The sequence below is a fragment of the Protopterus annectens genome, chromosome 1.part1 (assembly GCF_019279795.1).
Source record: "Protopterus annectens isolate FY-2018-M chromosome 1.part1, PAN1.0, whole genome shotgun sequence".
NCBI classification, from domain to species: Eukaryota; Metazoa; Chordata; order Ceratodontiformes; family Protopteridae; genus Protopterus; species Protopterus annectens.
Window position 1 is genome coordinate 516,183,141 of NC_056726.1, and position 16,190 is coordinate 516,199,330.

General features: G+C 43.0%; 1 protein-coding gene across 6 annotated transcripts in view; it reads right to left on the reverse strand.

Annotated features, from left to right (window-relative positions):
• Positions 1-16,190, reverse strand: part of BCLAF1 (BCL2 associated transcription factor 1) — a 1,196,126-nt gene that overhangs the window by 1,061,485 nt on the left and 118,451 nt on the right. For 5 of the 6 annotated variants that reach the window (XM_044076404.1, XM_044076411.1, XM_044076397.1 and 2 more), the window contains exon 3: positions 2,124-2,200. The gene's annotated coding sequence lies outside the window, so the exon portion shown is untranslated. The remainder of the gene's footprint in view (positions 1-2,123; positions 2,201-16,190) is intronic. The other variant, XM_044076391.1, reaches the window with a different exon arrangement.

The window sequence follows — 16,190 nt, forward strand, 5'->3', positions numbered from 1 at the left end:
TAGATGGGGGGGCTGTAGGAGCCGACTGTGGGGCAGAACCTGGTTCGAGCACGCTCCGCATGACCTCGAAGGCACCCCTGTCAGGCAAGGCCAGAGGCTTCCACTCCGAAGAGACAAGGACCTCCCCCGGCACCGACAGGGACGGCTCCGAAGCCGGAGCCGAACTCACCAGCGCCGAAGCCCCGAGAGGGAGAGCGGGGTCGGACAAGGGTCCGATGCCACTCGCCCCCTCGGAGCCGACGAGGGAAGCTCAGCGCCAGGATCCCTCCAAGGAGGAGATCGGAGCAGACGACGGAGCCGAAAGGGAAGGTATCGGATCCGACGCACCGACAGTCATGGCTCCGACAAGCCCTGGCTCCGAACTCAAAGGAGTCGGAGGAGGAATGTATTGGGGAACGGAAATAGCCACTGACTGGTGAGTCGGGCTATGCAGCATTTGGGCCAGTGCCTCGGACTTGAGAAGTCTACTCACTACCCTTTGCAAATCATGGTCAGATCACCTGGAAGACCGTGAGGAATGAGTTTTATGGCTCCGTTCAGAAAGAAGAGGGGATCCTGGTGCCGAATGCATGGAGCCGATAGAGGGGGATCTGGACCTCTTCCTAGACTGTGGCTCCGATAAGAGTATCGGAGCCAACGGAGTTTTATCAGCCTCGGCTCCAGCCAGAGCCGAGGTAACAGTATGAGGCTTGGAAACATCGGCTCCGGCTGGAGCCGATGTCGAAGCAGACAATCTTTCCAGCAGTCGACTCTGAAACTGGAGCCGACTGTTTGGAAGTTTTAGAAGGCTTCCCAGACACAGACTGAGTCGGGGGGCCTTCAGGCTTTAATAAGCCCCGCAAGATTAATTTATTCTTGCGTTCCTGCAGGACTCTAGGGCTAAAATCATGACAAACAGCACAAGAGTCCTGCAGGTGCAAAGGTCCCAGGCAATACACACAAGAAGTGTGACCGTCTGTCAGAGACATTTTCTGACAGCACGAGTCACACTTCTTGAAGCCTGAGACCTTAGAGTCTTTTGACATCGTAAAAGGAGTGCCTGACAACAACACAAACACACTACAGACACACCCTCTACTGAAGAAATTATTAAATTATTAAGGCTAACACAAGCCACACACACACACACACACACACACACACACACACACACACACACACACACACACACACACACACACAAGCCCTTAACAGAAAAACAACTAATTTAGTCACACTAAAGGACTGGGGGAAGGGAGGGGCCGAAGGCCTACAAGATAAGGGAAGAAAGGGAATATAGACCCGAAAAACAGGGGTCGATTTATCTAAATATTTAATTAAACTAAAACGGTTATGGTATGAAACAAAAAAGGGGGTTAAGAAATACCTAATATGGTAAAAACTCTAACTCACCTGCCTGAGCCGGTAGAAAAGCACCTCGTCAGCTATAGCGGCAAACGAGATCTGAGTAGTTACCGCCTAGCATTGTGGGATAAGGGGAGCCTTGAGCCGGTGGAATTAGCTCTCGAGCTTTAGTATTGGCTGAGTCGGAGCCGAGGATCGGCTCCGAACCCATCCAGCAAAAATGAAGGCGAGATTGACAACTTAACATGAAGTGGTTTCCACCTGTCTATGCCTTACACTTTGGTGCTGTGGGACAGAGGTCTCAAGAACACTGAAAGCAGGAGCCTTTAAATGGAGAAGCTTGCACTGGGGGCTGCCCAAGCCAGCTACAGTAGCTCCTGTCTCACATGTGAAGTGATGCAGTAGATGATGTAGGGAGAGTACTGGCAGTCTTTGTAGGTGATGCAGGTGTGTAGGTCACTACCTCCGAATGGGTTTAGGCCAAAATACAAAAATGCTCTCAAAGCAGAGATGCTCGCAAGAGTATAAACTTCCCCAATTTCTATTTGAATGGTGCCCCCCAAAGCAGGATCCAATCCTTGCAGATCTGAGAATGATCTTTACCACCAGGGGAAAAAACTGGCCCATGTGCCACTGAGGAGGCTCGATGATCAGAGGACAGAGAAGAGAACAACAAAGAAAAACATACTAAAATGAGCATCACTGTGAGCATAATTGGTTCCTGCCACTAAAATGTAAAAAGGGACTAGTTACGTTAGCAACTGTACTTTATCGCTTACCAAAAGCCTTTAGTTACCTATCAGATGCTGTTGTTTTGGACGTTCTGGAAACCAATTTTTTTTTTCAAACCATACACCTGAAGAAGAAAAAAAAAACTACTCTGTAAAACCTATAAAAATGACGCTCAGCATTACACTGTTCTTCTTGGTGCACAAACATAGCAAATGCATTTTGTTTTAATTTTCGGAATGAGTATGACCAACAGTACAGTAACTTACAGCATAACACGGAATACCAATGACAACTTACACTTCTGACAAGGGTAGAAAAAGCTACAATTAGTATTACACTGTTATACCCTAGGGTGAAGGTCTACAAGCATAAAAGCTCTTTAAACAGATTAAAGAGAAAAATTAAATAAGTGCACCTGTCAACGTACATAAGAGAAAAAATGCATACAATGTGCCAACAACTCTGACTCTCACAATCTATAAAATATGACAGCCAGTAAAGCATCAAAGAGCACCACCAGAAAACAAAACACCTATCACAAGTGAAAAGCATGATTTTTGTCTGTGCCACTAAAAACATACCTAGGTAGCTGAAAGTACAGTTGTGTACCTACCATAAATGAAGATGTTAGAGTGTATTCACTGTTGCAGTCATTACACTCGGGTTATCCTGCTGGCAAGCTACCCGCAGTCGGCCTGAATTCCAAAGTCCTGGTCCGGCATCGGTTGCTGTCGCCTCTTCCCTGACGTCAGTGCGCCAGGGGTATAAAAGATGCAGCCGACGCCATTTTCCTCAGTTTTTCTTGCCCCAGATGTCAGCTGCCCCCAAAAGGGTAGGCTAAAAATACTGCTCATAAAAAAACATGTAGTAACATAAACATTACCTTCATCTACAAGCAAATACACCACATAGGTTGTATAGAATAGAGAAGTACAGATAAGTCCCAGCAATGAAAGGGTGATGGAGAGAGGGTAACCTGGACTGCAACAATGAATACACTCGAACATCTACATTTATGGTAGGTACACAACTGTACTATGTTCATCGTGTTTCACTGTTGCAGTCATTACACTTTGGTTGAATCCCAAAGCTGAGGTTAGGTAGCTGGGCCTAGATATAATTAGGAGTGGCTATGAGGCCCTGCAGAACTGCAGTGGCGAAGCCTGCTCTGGATTTAGAGTAAAGAGGTAAGTGGTAGTGCTTTGTAAAAGTGTGCACTGAAGTCCAAGTTGCAGCCTCCAAAATGTCCTTGGGTGGTACTCCTCTGAGGAAGGCTGCTGAAGTGGCTGCTGCTCTGGTTGAATGTGGCCTAATGCCCTTAGGCACTGACTTGCTATGTTGTGAATAGCAGAAATGAATGCAGTGGCCTATCCATTTTGAAATGGCTTTTCCTTGCGATCATGCAGCATATGCCACTAAGAGTTGCTCAGTCTTTCTGAAGGCTTTAGTTTTGTCCAAGTAGAAGCGTAGCTGTCTATGTATGTCCAAAGAATGCATAAGTCTCTCCCCCTTATTCTGTGGGATTGGATAAAAGGTAGGCAAAATTAATGGTTTGGTTAAGAGCCACACTGGACACTACCTTAGGCATAAATGTTGGGTTTGTCCTTAGAGAAACCCTGTCCGGATGGACAATAATAAAAGGTTCCACAGCCATTAGTGCCTGTAACTCTGAGACTCTTCTTGCTGAGGTTATTGCTAGGAGCAGAGCTGTTTTCCATGATAAGTATTTTATCTCAGCTGTATTGGCTGGCTCAAAAGGAAGTAGTGTGAGCTTTTCCAAGACAAAATTGAGGTCCCATGCAGGTGTTGGAGCTCTCCTTGGAGGTCTTATGTTTTTGGCCCCTCTGAGGTACTGCCTTAGCAGTAGATGTGAAAAAAATAGGTTGATCCGTATTGTAATGAGCTGAAATGGCAGAGGCATGGATCTTAATTGATGAGAAGGGTAGGTCTTTGTCCAGCATCTCAGTTAGGTATTGTAAAATCTGAGGAATATTTGGCACAAGCGTGTCCATTCCTTGTGCCTGGTTCCAAGCAGAGAATCTCTTCCATTTTTCTGTATAAGATTTTATGGTGCTGGGCCTCCTGGCCTCCAAAATAACATCCATGACTGCTTTAGCGAGAGGTGTGTTCTGAATGGTTAAATTTTTAGCCATGCAGCCAGATTTAGGGTTCTGAGTTGGCTGTACAGGATCTGATTGTTTTGTTGGGTCAGCAAATGAGGAATTTGGGGTAATGTCCAGGCTGGGCCTTGAGACAAGGTCTTTAGGATTGGGTACCAGTGCTGGCGTGGCCAGTCTGGGGCAAAAAATATCATTTTTGTCTGACCTTTAGGAGTACCTTGGGGAGGAGAGGCAGTGGAGGAAAGGCCTATACTGTAAGGGTTTTCCAGCTGAATGATAGGGCATCCACTTTCCATGCTGGTTTGTGATAAGTCCTTGTGCAGAATCTCTGTAGTTGGCAGTTGTGCGGGGAGGCAAATAGATCTATGTCTGGGCATCCCCATTTCCTTGTTATCATGCTGAAGATTTGTGGATCTAGTTTCCACTCGTGAGGATCCTTGTGATTTATGCTTAGTTCGTCTGCCAGAGTATTTGTCTTTTCTGGCAGGAATTGTGCTTGCAGGTGTACTTGATAAGTCAATGCTGTGTTCCACAAAGTCATGGCTTGTCTGCAGAGGGGGTAGGAATGTGTGCCTCCCTGCTTGTTTATGTACCACATGACTGTAGTATTGTCCGTCTTTACCAGCAGTTGTCCTGGGAGAAGTACATCCTTGAAAGCTGTCAGGGCATTCTGAACAGCTAGCATCTCTTTTTGATTGCTATGAAGATGTATTTGGCTTGCTGGCCATGCTCCCTGAATACATTTTCCTGCCATGTGGGGCCCCCCAGGCATAATCTGATGCATCTGTTGTTAGTGTTTGCCTGGCCGTGGGTAGAGTGAATGGCTGTCCCTTGTTGTGGTGACAGGCCTGTGCCCACCATCAAAACTCCTGTTGCAGGCAGGGAATGAGGGTAATTAATGTTTCCAGGCTGTGGCAATGTTGAGTCCAAACACTTTTTAGATACCAAAAAAAAAAAAAAAAAAATCTGATATTAACTTTTTAGATACCATTGTAGTTTCCTCATATGCAGTCTTGCACATGGAATTAGTAGAATGCAGGAAGCCATGAAGCCCAAAGCCTGCAGAATTTTTCTTGCAGATAACTGGGTCTTTGTTGCCAACATTTCAAACTAAGAAGTCAGTTGCCTTTGTTTGCCTGGCTTGAAATAAGCCATCTGGGCAGTTGTATTTAAGCTTGCACCCAGGAATATTATCTCTTGAGGGGGCACTAGTTTTGATTTCTTTTTGTTTACCGTGTACCCTAGGCAAATTAGTAATCTTTTTACAAATGTCAGATGCTTCAGTAGAATGTCTTTGTTCTCTGCTTGAATAAGGTAGTCGTCCAAGTAAAGGTATATTTGAATTCCTCTTTGTCTATAGAAAGCAATTACTGGTGCAATGCATTTTGTGAAGACCCTGGACGCAGTAGATAAGCCAAAGGGCAGTGCAGGGAATTGGTAGTGCATTGATCCAGCTATGAATCTGAGGTATCATCTGCAATTTTGTCTGATTGAGACATGCAGGTATGCCTCTTTTAAGTCCAAACTTACAAGCCAAGCGTTCTTGCCCAGCATGGGCAGAAGCTGCTGCAGAGTCAACATTTTGAATTTTGGAACGTCCAGAAAAGTGTTTAGAATAGACAGGTCCAGTACTGGTCTCCAGGCTTTGTCCTTTCTGGGTACCAGGAATAGTCTTGAATAAAATCCTTGTCCCTGCTCTTGCTGTGGTACTCTACGAATGGCCCTCATGTCCATGAGGGATGTAACTGTTTTTTGTGCCTCTGCCCATTGATTTTGTGGCAGGTCTGGCATACCTTTTGCCTTTGGCAGGGTATGAAAGTGGAACCTGTAGCCCTGGGAGACTATATTCAAGACCCATTTGTCCTGGGTGATTATATGCCAATTTTGTGAAAAAAGGACTAGTTTTCCCCCAAGGGAGCTGCCAAAAGATAAGTGCTTGGTATTGGCAGAAGCAAGTAATTGGGACCGTTTCCTATATAGCTGTGATTTGTCTTCTCCGCTTTTGGAGGTAGAAGCACCCCATTGTTTAGGTCTGTATGAGCCTTGGGGCTGGGATCTGCCTCTAGGGTATCTGTATCTGCCTCTTTGCGGCCTGTCTGACACTGGAAAGGACCAATTCTTTGAAGGCCAGTTCCTGCTAAATCTGGGTGGTTTGGTTGTACCTGTAAGAAATACTTAACTGTCTGCATAGATTTCGCTTTATCCTCCATTTTCTTCAACACCTCTTCTGCCTTAACACTAAAGTATCATGCTGTAAAGGAGCATCCAATAATTTTATGATCAGGCAGATTTTGTTCCTTTAACCAAGCATGCCTTCTAATGACAGAACCCGTAACAGCGGCCCTCTAGTGAATCAAAACCACATTGCAAAGTATGTTTTCCCACTTGTTCAGCTGCATGCAATAAATCCTGCATTTCCTTGTTATCTGCACATTCAGAATTTGTCAACATTTTCTGTTTTAGCAGTGACATTAAATATTGCTGATATTTAAGCATATGAAACTGACAATTTAAAGCCCTTACAGCCAAGGTAGCAGAAGTGTAAACTTTTTCCCCCATCTGTCCAGTGCCCTGGAATCCCTATCAGAGGGGACAGGGTTTTTTGCAGTGGAAGCCTTGACCCCTTTGGGACCCTGAGATATAGTTTCTGAGTCAGCAGCAGGGTTTTTATATAGAAATTTGTGGGAATCTGGAACCCTGTAGTATCTGTCTGGCTTAACCGTGCAGGGGTCAGGAGACAGGCTGGACTCTGAAAATACTTCATCTACTATGTCTAGAACAGGTGGAATAGCAAGAGGTCTGTGCTGAGGTAGTAAAAGAAAGTCTCTGAGCCTTTTCCTAGATTCTGAGTATTCTTGGCTCTCCCAGTGAAAGTGTTCCCTCATGGTGTGAAGGGTTTCCCCAAAAGAATAATCCTCAGGAGGAGAGGCTGAAGGAATATAGACTCTTCAGCATCAGAATCCTCATAGGGAGGAAGGGAGTATCCCTGTTCAGAAGAGGAATCAGAGGAAATGGAAACCTGATATGAAGGTATTCTGTCTCTTGCCTAGGCCTCTTATCTGGAGGGAGATGGGAACCCCTGATCAAAGTAATTAGGTCTTCGGACATTTAAGCATCTGTTTTTTAGGCATGGAAGTCTGTGCAGGAGAATGCTGTAATTGTTTATTTGTCTTTAGAGCTGCTTTAGTCGTTGCATTTAAAGCTGAGGTTGGCTTAACATATAACTGTGTAGGTCTGAAAACACCCTCAGAAGCCGATGCCTGTTCAGTGGCTCCGGACCCATCTGAGGGAATAGTTTCCAAATGTCCAATACCTTGAGTATCCAGAGACCTAGTCGGCTCCACATAGGAGTCGGAAGCGGCCTGTGGCTCTGAGGTAGCGGGCGTCAGGGGCTGCGAAAGCTCCTCACTGAGAACCGGCGACTGGTCTAGCGGAGGCCTCGTCGTTGGTTTTGGACCTCGGATGCCTGTCCTTTTCCTTTTCCTTGCGCTTTTTATAAACTCCGGTCATCGGCTGTTCCGACGGCATTATATAATTAAATCTTCGGCCAAAGTAATGAAAGGCAAAAATCGAACCGACGCTTAATAGTGTGTTGGTTAAATCTAGCACAAAACCGACAGCTAGCCACGTCGTGGTCAGGGCCTAGGCAAGGAATACAGTAAGAATGAAAATCTTTATAAGGTATTTGCTTCCCACAAGAAATACAATTGTTAACTTTTTCTGACATCAGTCTGGAGCAAGAAAAAAAGTTTCCCCAACAGGGTATTTAGCTTTAATGAAGACTTTGGATCTGAAATTCGGTTTTGAAAATCTCAGGAGTCGGCCGACCGGCACTTGCGAACTGCTTTTGCTTTGGGCACAGCGCGGCAAGAAAGACTGAGGAAAATGGCGTCGGCTGCATCTTTTATACCCCTGGCGCACTGATGTCAGGGAAGAGGCGACAGCAACCGACGCCGGACCAGGACTTTGGAATTCAGGCCGACTGCGGACAGCCTGCCAGCAGGATAACCCAAGTGTAATGACTGCAACAGTGAAACACGATGAACATCAGCTGATATGAATAGCTCTTCCTTCCTGGACTAAGTTTGGGGTTTGGAGGTATCACTGGTGTTGGCCTATTCTCTTGTGAATGCCCTCTATGAAAAAAACACACAGATTATTCTGCATGGTGCTGCACATCCATATGAAGCTGGGTGGCTAGGTTAAACTGCTGACATGTACATTACTGCTTCACAAAATATTCCTCTTTCAGATGGTGTAGGCAATTCAACTGTAGGTTCCTGGCTCATCATCAGGCAACCAAACAAACGTTTACGATTTTTTCATGAACACCAAATGCAGGAATTTTTCTGGAACAAATGTTTGAAACATCGAAACTGCGCAGGTGGCAAAAAAGTTCTGATGAATGTAGTGCCCGAATGAAGTGTAACATCATGGCATATTTTCTGTTTTTTGCCCTCCTTAACAGGAACAGCAGACTATGCTTGAGACAGTTGTTTTTGTAAGCAGAATGCTAGATTGGGAGGCAACATTTTCCAGGGCTTCCTCAAGAGTGGGTTATAAGCTTGTCAGTTTTGTGTCTGTCACAGACTGAATTATGCCACTTCTGTTGGTGCATTAGGTCTTCGAAGGGAAGGGCAGACCCTTGCCCAGGAGAAGAACCATGAAAGTATTGGGATGTCTGCACTCAGGAAGGTATGTGATTGCTTCCTGTAGTTATTGAGGTTGACCAAGTTTCTTAATTTACATGCTCCACTTAAAGAAATCCCAATCCCTTTGAGCTACACATTCTAGGGACCTAAACCTTGTCAACACATTAAACAGAACATGCTGGAGGGATAGATTCCTGTCCCAGAGACTTCCCATACTCTGGAACAAACTACCTATCAATATCAAACAAAGCTCCTCATTAGCACTCAAGAAAAATCTTGACTGGATAGGAAACAGGTCACCTCAGGGATCACCAGGGGCACAGAAAAATAATTTTCTTGGGTGGCAAAAGCCAGGGTACCTTTTTGGCTAGGCTAATAAAGGCCCTAGGGCCAATAGCCTAGTACCTACTTATGAACCTATGAAATGAGTATAATCTAAAGCGCAAAAGCTTAAGATAAAAGACAACAGAAATGATGAAAGCAGATAAGATATTCCCAAATCACAGGCCATGTAAGGATAACCCCTCTCAGTCTTTTGGCCATATCTCCTCTCCAATGTTCACCTGCCTGCTGAATCCCATGCAACAGTGTATTTAGAACAATGCAAAGACATCCCAGTAAGACTTTCCTATTAATTAATTAGTTAATTCCTATACATTTTAACAATTCTTTTGTTTTTCAGAAATACAATTTTCAGTGATCATCAACTATGCAAACTAGTTCTACCTAACAAATTCATTTCTGCAATGACAAAGTGATTCACGAGGTTGAGCAATCTCAACATAAACTCATAGGTTACATTGTTAAGGGGTGAAACAGTGAAGGGGACTTGCCCATCAGGCAGTAGGCGTGATCCCATTAAAAGCAAAGGGGTCAGAGACAGCATTTGCCAAAAAAATCAGCTGACATATTCCATTTGTTTTTACAATCACAACTAGGATGTAATCAATATGAAACACTTACCAGAAAATTCCTTCTCCATCAAACAGGTGGGAAATCAATTTTCCTGAAAAATATGTTCCAGAGCATTTGCACACCTGGCCGATTAACACAATGAAGAACCATGCAGGCTACGCCAAGTGCAATCTGCCCCAGAACCCACCAATTGACACACCTTCCACCAGCAAGCAAAGCTCTGTACATTAAGAAAAAAAACATATCTGGCATTACAATGTAAAATGACACCAAAAAATATGCCCTTGCATGACTCACAGGAAACTCCAACAGCAGCAGTAAAATAACCCCCCTCATCTGCAGATAGTTGTGAGTGAGAGAACCCCTTGATGGTCCTCTAGTCACTACTAGACAGGGGCACAGTAAACTAATTCTATTATATATAAAGGGACCTTCACTGTGTCACTACTAGACAGAGGCACAGTATTCTAAATCTATTCTGTGCATTTTGTACCATTTTATGGGGTGGCGAAAGCCACATCACTATGGCTAGGCTTACAAATGCCCCAGGGCAGATAGTTTCATAGTTTAGTACTAGGCTATCAACAGATACAGAAAGAAGGTTCTCTTGTAAAGATAAAGGTCCTAGGGTGTGCTGAACCCCAAAGCAGTACCACAACAGTGGAAAGAGATTGAGGACGGCAGAACCATGAGACTCCAACATGACTTAATACTAGAGTACTGACCTTACAAATAGGCCAAGCTGCCAGAATTACGGTCAACATAGCAATACTTGAAGGTGTGACCAAATGAATGCAGCACAAATATCTGAACCAAAGGTATTTCTGAGGCAAACACTGGAGGCAGACACTCCTCCTCCTGCTATGGGCTTTAACCACTGCATCTGCCAAATACACTGGCTGACTGATGGCAAAATAAAGCTGGCAATCCACATGGAACGTATTTAGCAACTGCAACCCTTTAATTCCCAGAGCAAAACTAGATTAACTTGTCCATCTTCCTGAACGTGTACACCATCAGGTAAGACTTGACCTGGTAGCGTATGTCTAGCATGTGACTGGCTTTCTCTCCCTTGCATTAAATTCTGATACCAGCAAAGACCACAGATCACATTACTCTCAGTCATCTCTGAGTAACAGGAATGAAATTTGATTTTTTTTTTCTTCCAGTCTTTTCACAATACACTGAAGCAAAGAGAATGTCGGCAGCATATCAAAACAGACATAATGCATGCAATTCCTGCCTAACTCATGCACTGCTGCACCAAAAATGAGAGAGAAATGAACCATCATGAATGACAAATAAAAGGTTTTCTGAAGTGCCCTACTTCTGGAAGTGCCTGACTAAGTCTGAACTCTGCGCCCAGAGCTCTAACAAGTGGAGACCAAATTCACAGCATTCACCAACTCATTCACTTCCAACAAGGATTTGAACTGCTAAGGAAAAAGATGACACCGAGGCCAATGCTTGAGAGGCATCGTCACCTAAACACAGATTACTATAATACATACATTATAAAAATACTAGCACACTTAGCCAAAAATGAAGACCTATACATATACCATCTTGAGCTGTTTACCTGTATAGTACTGCACAGTCTCATTAGCTTGTTACATGGAGCACAGGAATAAAGCCCCAAATGCACCCCATAATCAGCTAGCAACAAGGGAATACCAAGGGTGGAAGTAAGCAAGTACTGATGACTTGCACCCATTGGGGAAAGTTCAATTCAATGCAATACTAACAAACAGTGAAAGTTAGGTGTCACGGCAAAGTACCACAACAGCAAAGATTTGTGAGTTCACCAGTCTGCACTACAGCCAGAGTGATGCATGCATGGGAGAGGGCATGCACAGGTCTGGATACTTTATGCACTTTGCTCATCAGGTCTAGTGCAAAAGAAGGGGAATTAAAATAAACACAGACTTGATGGTTGCTTGCATGATGGCATCCTGCAACTGGTGCTACCCATTTGGAATATACAGGTCAAATAGCCAACATGACAACTAATGACTGGTAGGTATTATAATAAAAAGTAAACACATTTTTAAAAAGTAGTGCCCAACAGTTTTGAAAGTAAAAAGGTGACCAGATGGCAGAATGCAACCTTGAGTCTACTCCAACTGCATATTTTAAAACAGGATATACTGCACAGTATCAAACGTAATGCCAAATAAGCAGACTTGCCCTTTATTTGTGAAATGGTACAGTTATAGCCTCCAAGAAGCCTCTCTCAGTGGTTTGTGTCCAGGAACTTAAAAACTGTGGTTCTACAAATTCATTTTTCACTGCTGTACATCTGAAAAGTCTGACAACGTAAAGTATACTAGTATCTAGATGTCGCACAGTAGTCCAAAATTTTGTAACACATCCAAGTTTCCAGAAGGAAAATAAAAATACTGCTATGATGAGACAAGAGGTTTACATTAACTGGAGAAAAAATTCTGCCAGACATCCACCATTTGCTCTTCTACACACAAAGTACAGATGCTTATCATACCTCTCAATTATACTGATTTCTGCCTCGTATCTTGGTCTGTTTTTTCATAAAATTGTGGTTTATTTGCAAATTAGTGGCAAATCACTGAAGACTAAAGCTAGAAAATAAGGATATACGAGTTTCAGACTTCATACCCTTCAGAAAATTCATGCTAATGCAAAACCTATCATTCTATCAACTTTCTAAGTTTATGAGCAATATTTAAAAAAATGTCCCTATTTTGGGGCCTTAGTCCCACTCCCACTTTTATATATGGCTTTGTCCAGATTTCTCTCTCTAAAAGGTTGACAGGTACGATTGCTCATTCTTGAAATAAAGCAATCAGACAGCTGTTAAGTTAAAGAATTCATCTGCATAACACTTTGGTATTCAGAATTCAACATGCTGAAACCATTTCCAGTGAACAATGAAGTAAATATTTTTTGCAGGGGAACCCCACCTCATACCCTCCTTGTGGGGGGACACCACCCAGACTTGTATACAACTACATTCGGGCTATGCAATAGTGTATAAACTATAAAACTGTACTGTTCCAGAAAGTTGTTTCATTCAGCTGACTTCACACCATCTGCCTTCAATGAAACAGTCCTCAGTTTCTTAATGTGATCCCAATCATGTGGGGCATCAGAAACAATCATATGAGGGAGAAATGCTGCCTATGACAGAAATGATTAATAAGATTCAGAACAAATTAAAATAACTTAAGAGCTATGAGACGCATGTGAGGCAAGAGAAATACGCAGCAAAGTACTTTTGGACAACAAAATGGCTAGACACATGAAAAGAAGTATGTCTTGCAATTAATCCAATGCATAGAAACTGTGAGAGAGAAAAAATGATTTTGCAAACTGGAAACCTAATTTGTGGGCCAAGATGATGCATGCAGTTGAACAAAATAACAAACACGATCTATTCAAAGTTCTAAAGTGTCATAATGCTATACAAGGAAAAAAAACAAAAAATATGCAACAAGAGGATAATGCGAATACCTGCACAAACAAATCAAAATTAATAATCAAAGGGCTATGTTATGATTTCACACTGGAGCACAGTGTAACTGTCTATTCAAGCATTCCAATTTGTTGTTGTGTCTTTTGGCTTTTCCTGGTTAGGGGTCGCCACAGCAGAACTCCGGTCCTCTAATGACTGGCAGTGGATTTTTACGTGCCGAGTTACCGGCCCTGACGCACAACCTTCAACGAAGGTATGCCCATTCACGCATGTCTCCGCACAGAAGACGCTCTAGCGGAGAATCGAACAGGACAACGTCTTACTGTGAGGCGACAACGCTACTGCAGCACCACCACCGCAGTATCAAGCATTCCAAGTACTAAACATAAATTAAGATACACTGAAACCATCAATGGGCAAAATGCTTAGTCAAAGTATTGCATACAATCACAGCCAGTAAGTGGTTGCTAGTGAAAATAATGATTAGGAAAAAAATCAGAGGTCACAGGAATAAAAGTGCCTGCCATTCTTGGTCATACGACATGAAAGATGTGATGCAGAGAAACGGATTCATAATGCAAATGTAATTTGCTTCAACATGAAAATGATTTACTTAACTACATTGGGCTGCTTGACAAAAGTTTTTCATTTTCGGATAAATCCTGCACTGGAAACCAGTAAAAAAAAACGCCAAGGAAGGTTTCATCAGCTCTGAAGAGCAGAATGGAGAGCAGAGGTGTTAAATATAAAATGATTTGGTTACTGCTATAAAGTCAATAAAATCTAGTATTGAAGCAGATCTACTACAATCTTAAAGCTTGCATATACAGTGGCAGAAAGTGAAAGCTCTGCCCATTGTGCACTACTCACGAAGCGCGTTTTTTTTTTTTTGCCTGATGCCAATCAGGGACTTTGGCAAACTAAATGTTCTATAATGGACACTTTTACTTCAACACTGAGAAAATGTGTCTTTCTCAGAGCTCAGTAATCATTTCTTAACACATCCCAGCATTTAATACATACGTCATAACATAATGGTCACAATATACTAAACATTGTTAAACAAATTAATAAAACAGTGCAAGATTACCACAACTTGCATAAAATACTTTTCGGTACATATTCGCAAACAGCATAATCCTGATATGTTCCCAAATCCATTTCAAACTGTCAGCTCGACCCAATCCCCAACGGATTGCAACTTAAATCAAAACAATCCTCCTCACAACCACTCTTACTACTCACACTCTTTGTATAAACTTGTTCCAGACACTGGTCCCCATAAATCGTATCCTCGATACCCTCAGCACACAATGTCCCACATTAAAGTCTCCTGTAAGCTTCTCAATATACACAATTTCATGTAACAAAATGTCACCCCAAACACTTTCCATCAAAACATTTCTCCCAAAAAATATTAATCTTCTATTTCGCTTACATATTTTCAAACACCTTTATTACATTATCAGTTAAGACATAGGTACATACAGACTAACTAATGTTTTTTTCACACATTTTACACTACATCCATGCTTTTTTATTTATATAAACCGTCATATACTCCAACATCACATTTTCAAATGTATAAATAAATATTTTTTACACTATATATATATATATATATATATTATAATATATACACACACACACACACACACACACACACACACACACACACACACACACACACACACACGCCTACTGTAACATACTTTGATTCACTGAAAAATCATTTAACTGAATTTCAATTCACCCTCAAAAAAAATCGCTGAAAGCTCAAATCACTGAAAACTCATTTCAATGAATCACATTTCAGTGAATGTTAAGTACTGTTGGGCAAATAAAATGTATATGCCCTTTTCCTCACTGTAGTGCGATCCAGGGAGTTATCCCTCAGGAGCAAAAAGATGCCTCCATTGTTCATCTCTATAAGAGAAAGGGAAATAGGTTGTCTTGTGACAACCACAGAGGAATCTCTCTCCTGGTCATTGCAGGCAAAATCCTTGCCAAAGTCCTCCTCAACTGTCTCCTTCAACACATGGAAGAGAGTCAGTGCGGCTTTAGAGAAGGCCGAGAGACACTGGACATGATATTTGCAGCACATCAAATTCAGGAGAAGGGCCAGGAACAAAACAGGGACCTTTGTACTATGTTTGTGGACTTGACTAAACCCTTTGACACCGTTAGTCATGAGGGGCTATGGCAGATTATGGAGAAGTTTGGCTGCCAAGGCAAATTTATCAGTACGGTGTGCCAGTTCCATAAAGGCATGCTTGCTTGTGTACTGGACGATGGAGACTCCTCTGATGCCTTCCCAGTCACCAACGGAGTTAAGCAAGGCTGTGTATTGGCACCCATGCTGTTCAGCATGACATTCTTGGCCATGCTGGCAGATGGTTTCTGCAATGAAGAAGAAACCAGCATCAAGATTAGATACAGGACTGGTGGCAGGCTGTTCAACCTGCGGAGGCTACAGGCCAAGACCAAGGTTGAAGACGACTTTCTGCACGACGTCCTGTTTGCAGATGACATCGCACTCAATGCTGCCACAGAGGCCCAGATGCAGCAGAGTATGAACTGCTTTTCCACTGCCTGCAGAAACTTTGGCTTCACAATTAACAACCAAGAAGACTGAGGTTTTGCATCAGCCTGCACCGCAGAAGACATATGCAAAACCAACCATCACCGCTGAAGGTGACATCTTGAAGGCTGTTGACAAGTTTACATACCTTGGAAGCACACTCTCCTATTTGTGAACATTGATGATGAGGTAGACACATGCATTGCCAAGGAAAGCTCCGCATTTGGACGGTTGCGGGAGTCAGGGTGGGAGAGGAAAGCCATTAAACTGTCCACAAAGCCGAAGCTGTACAAGGCAGTTATACTGCCCACATTAATGTATGCCTGTGAGACATGGACTGTGTATGAGCATCATGCCAAAAAGCTGAATCGCGTCCATATGAACTGCTTAAGAAG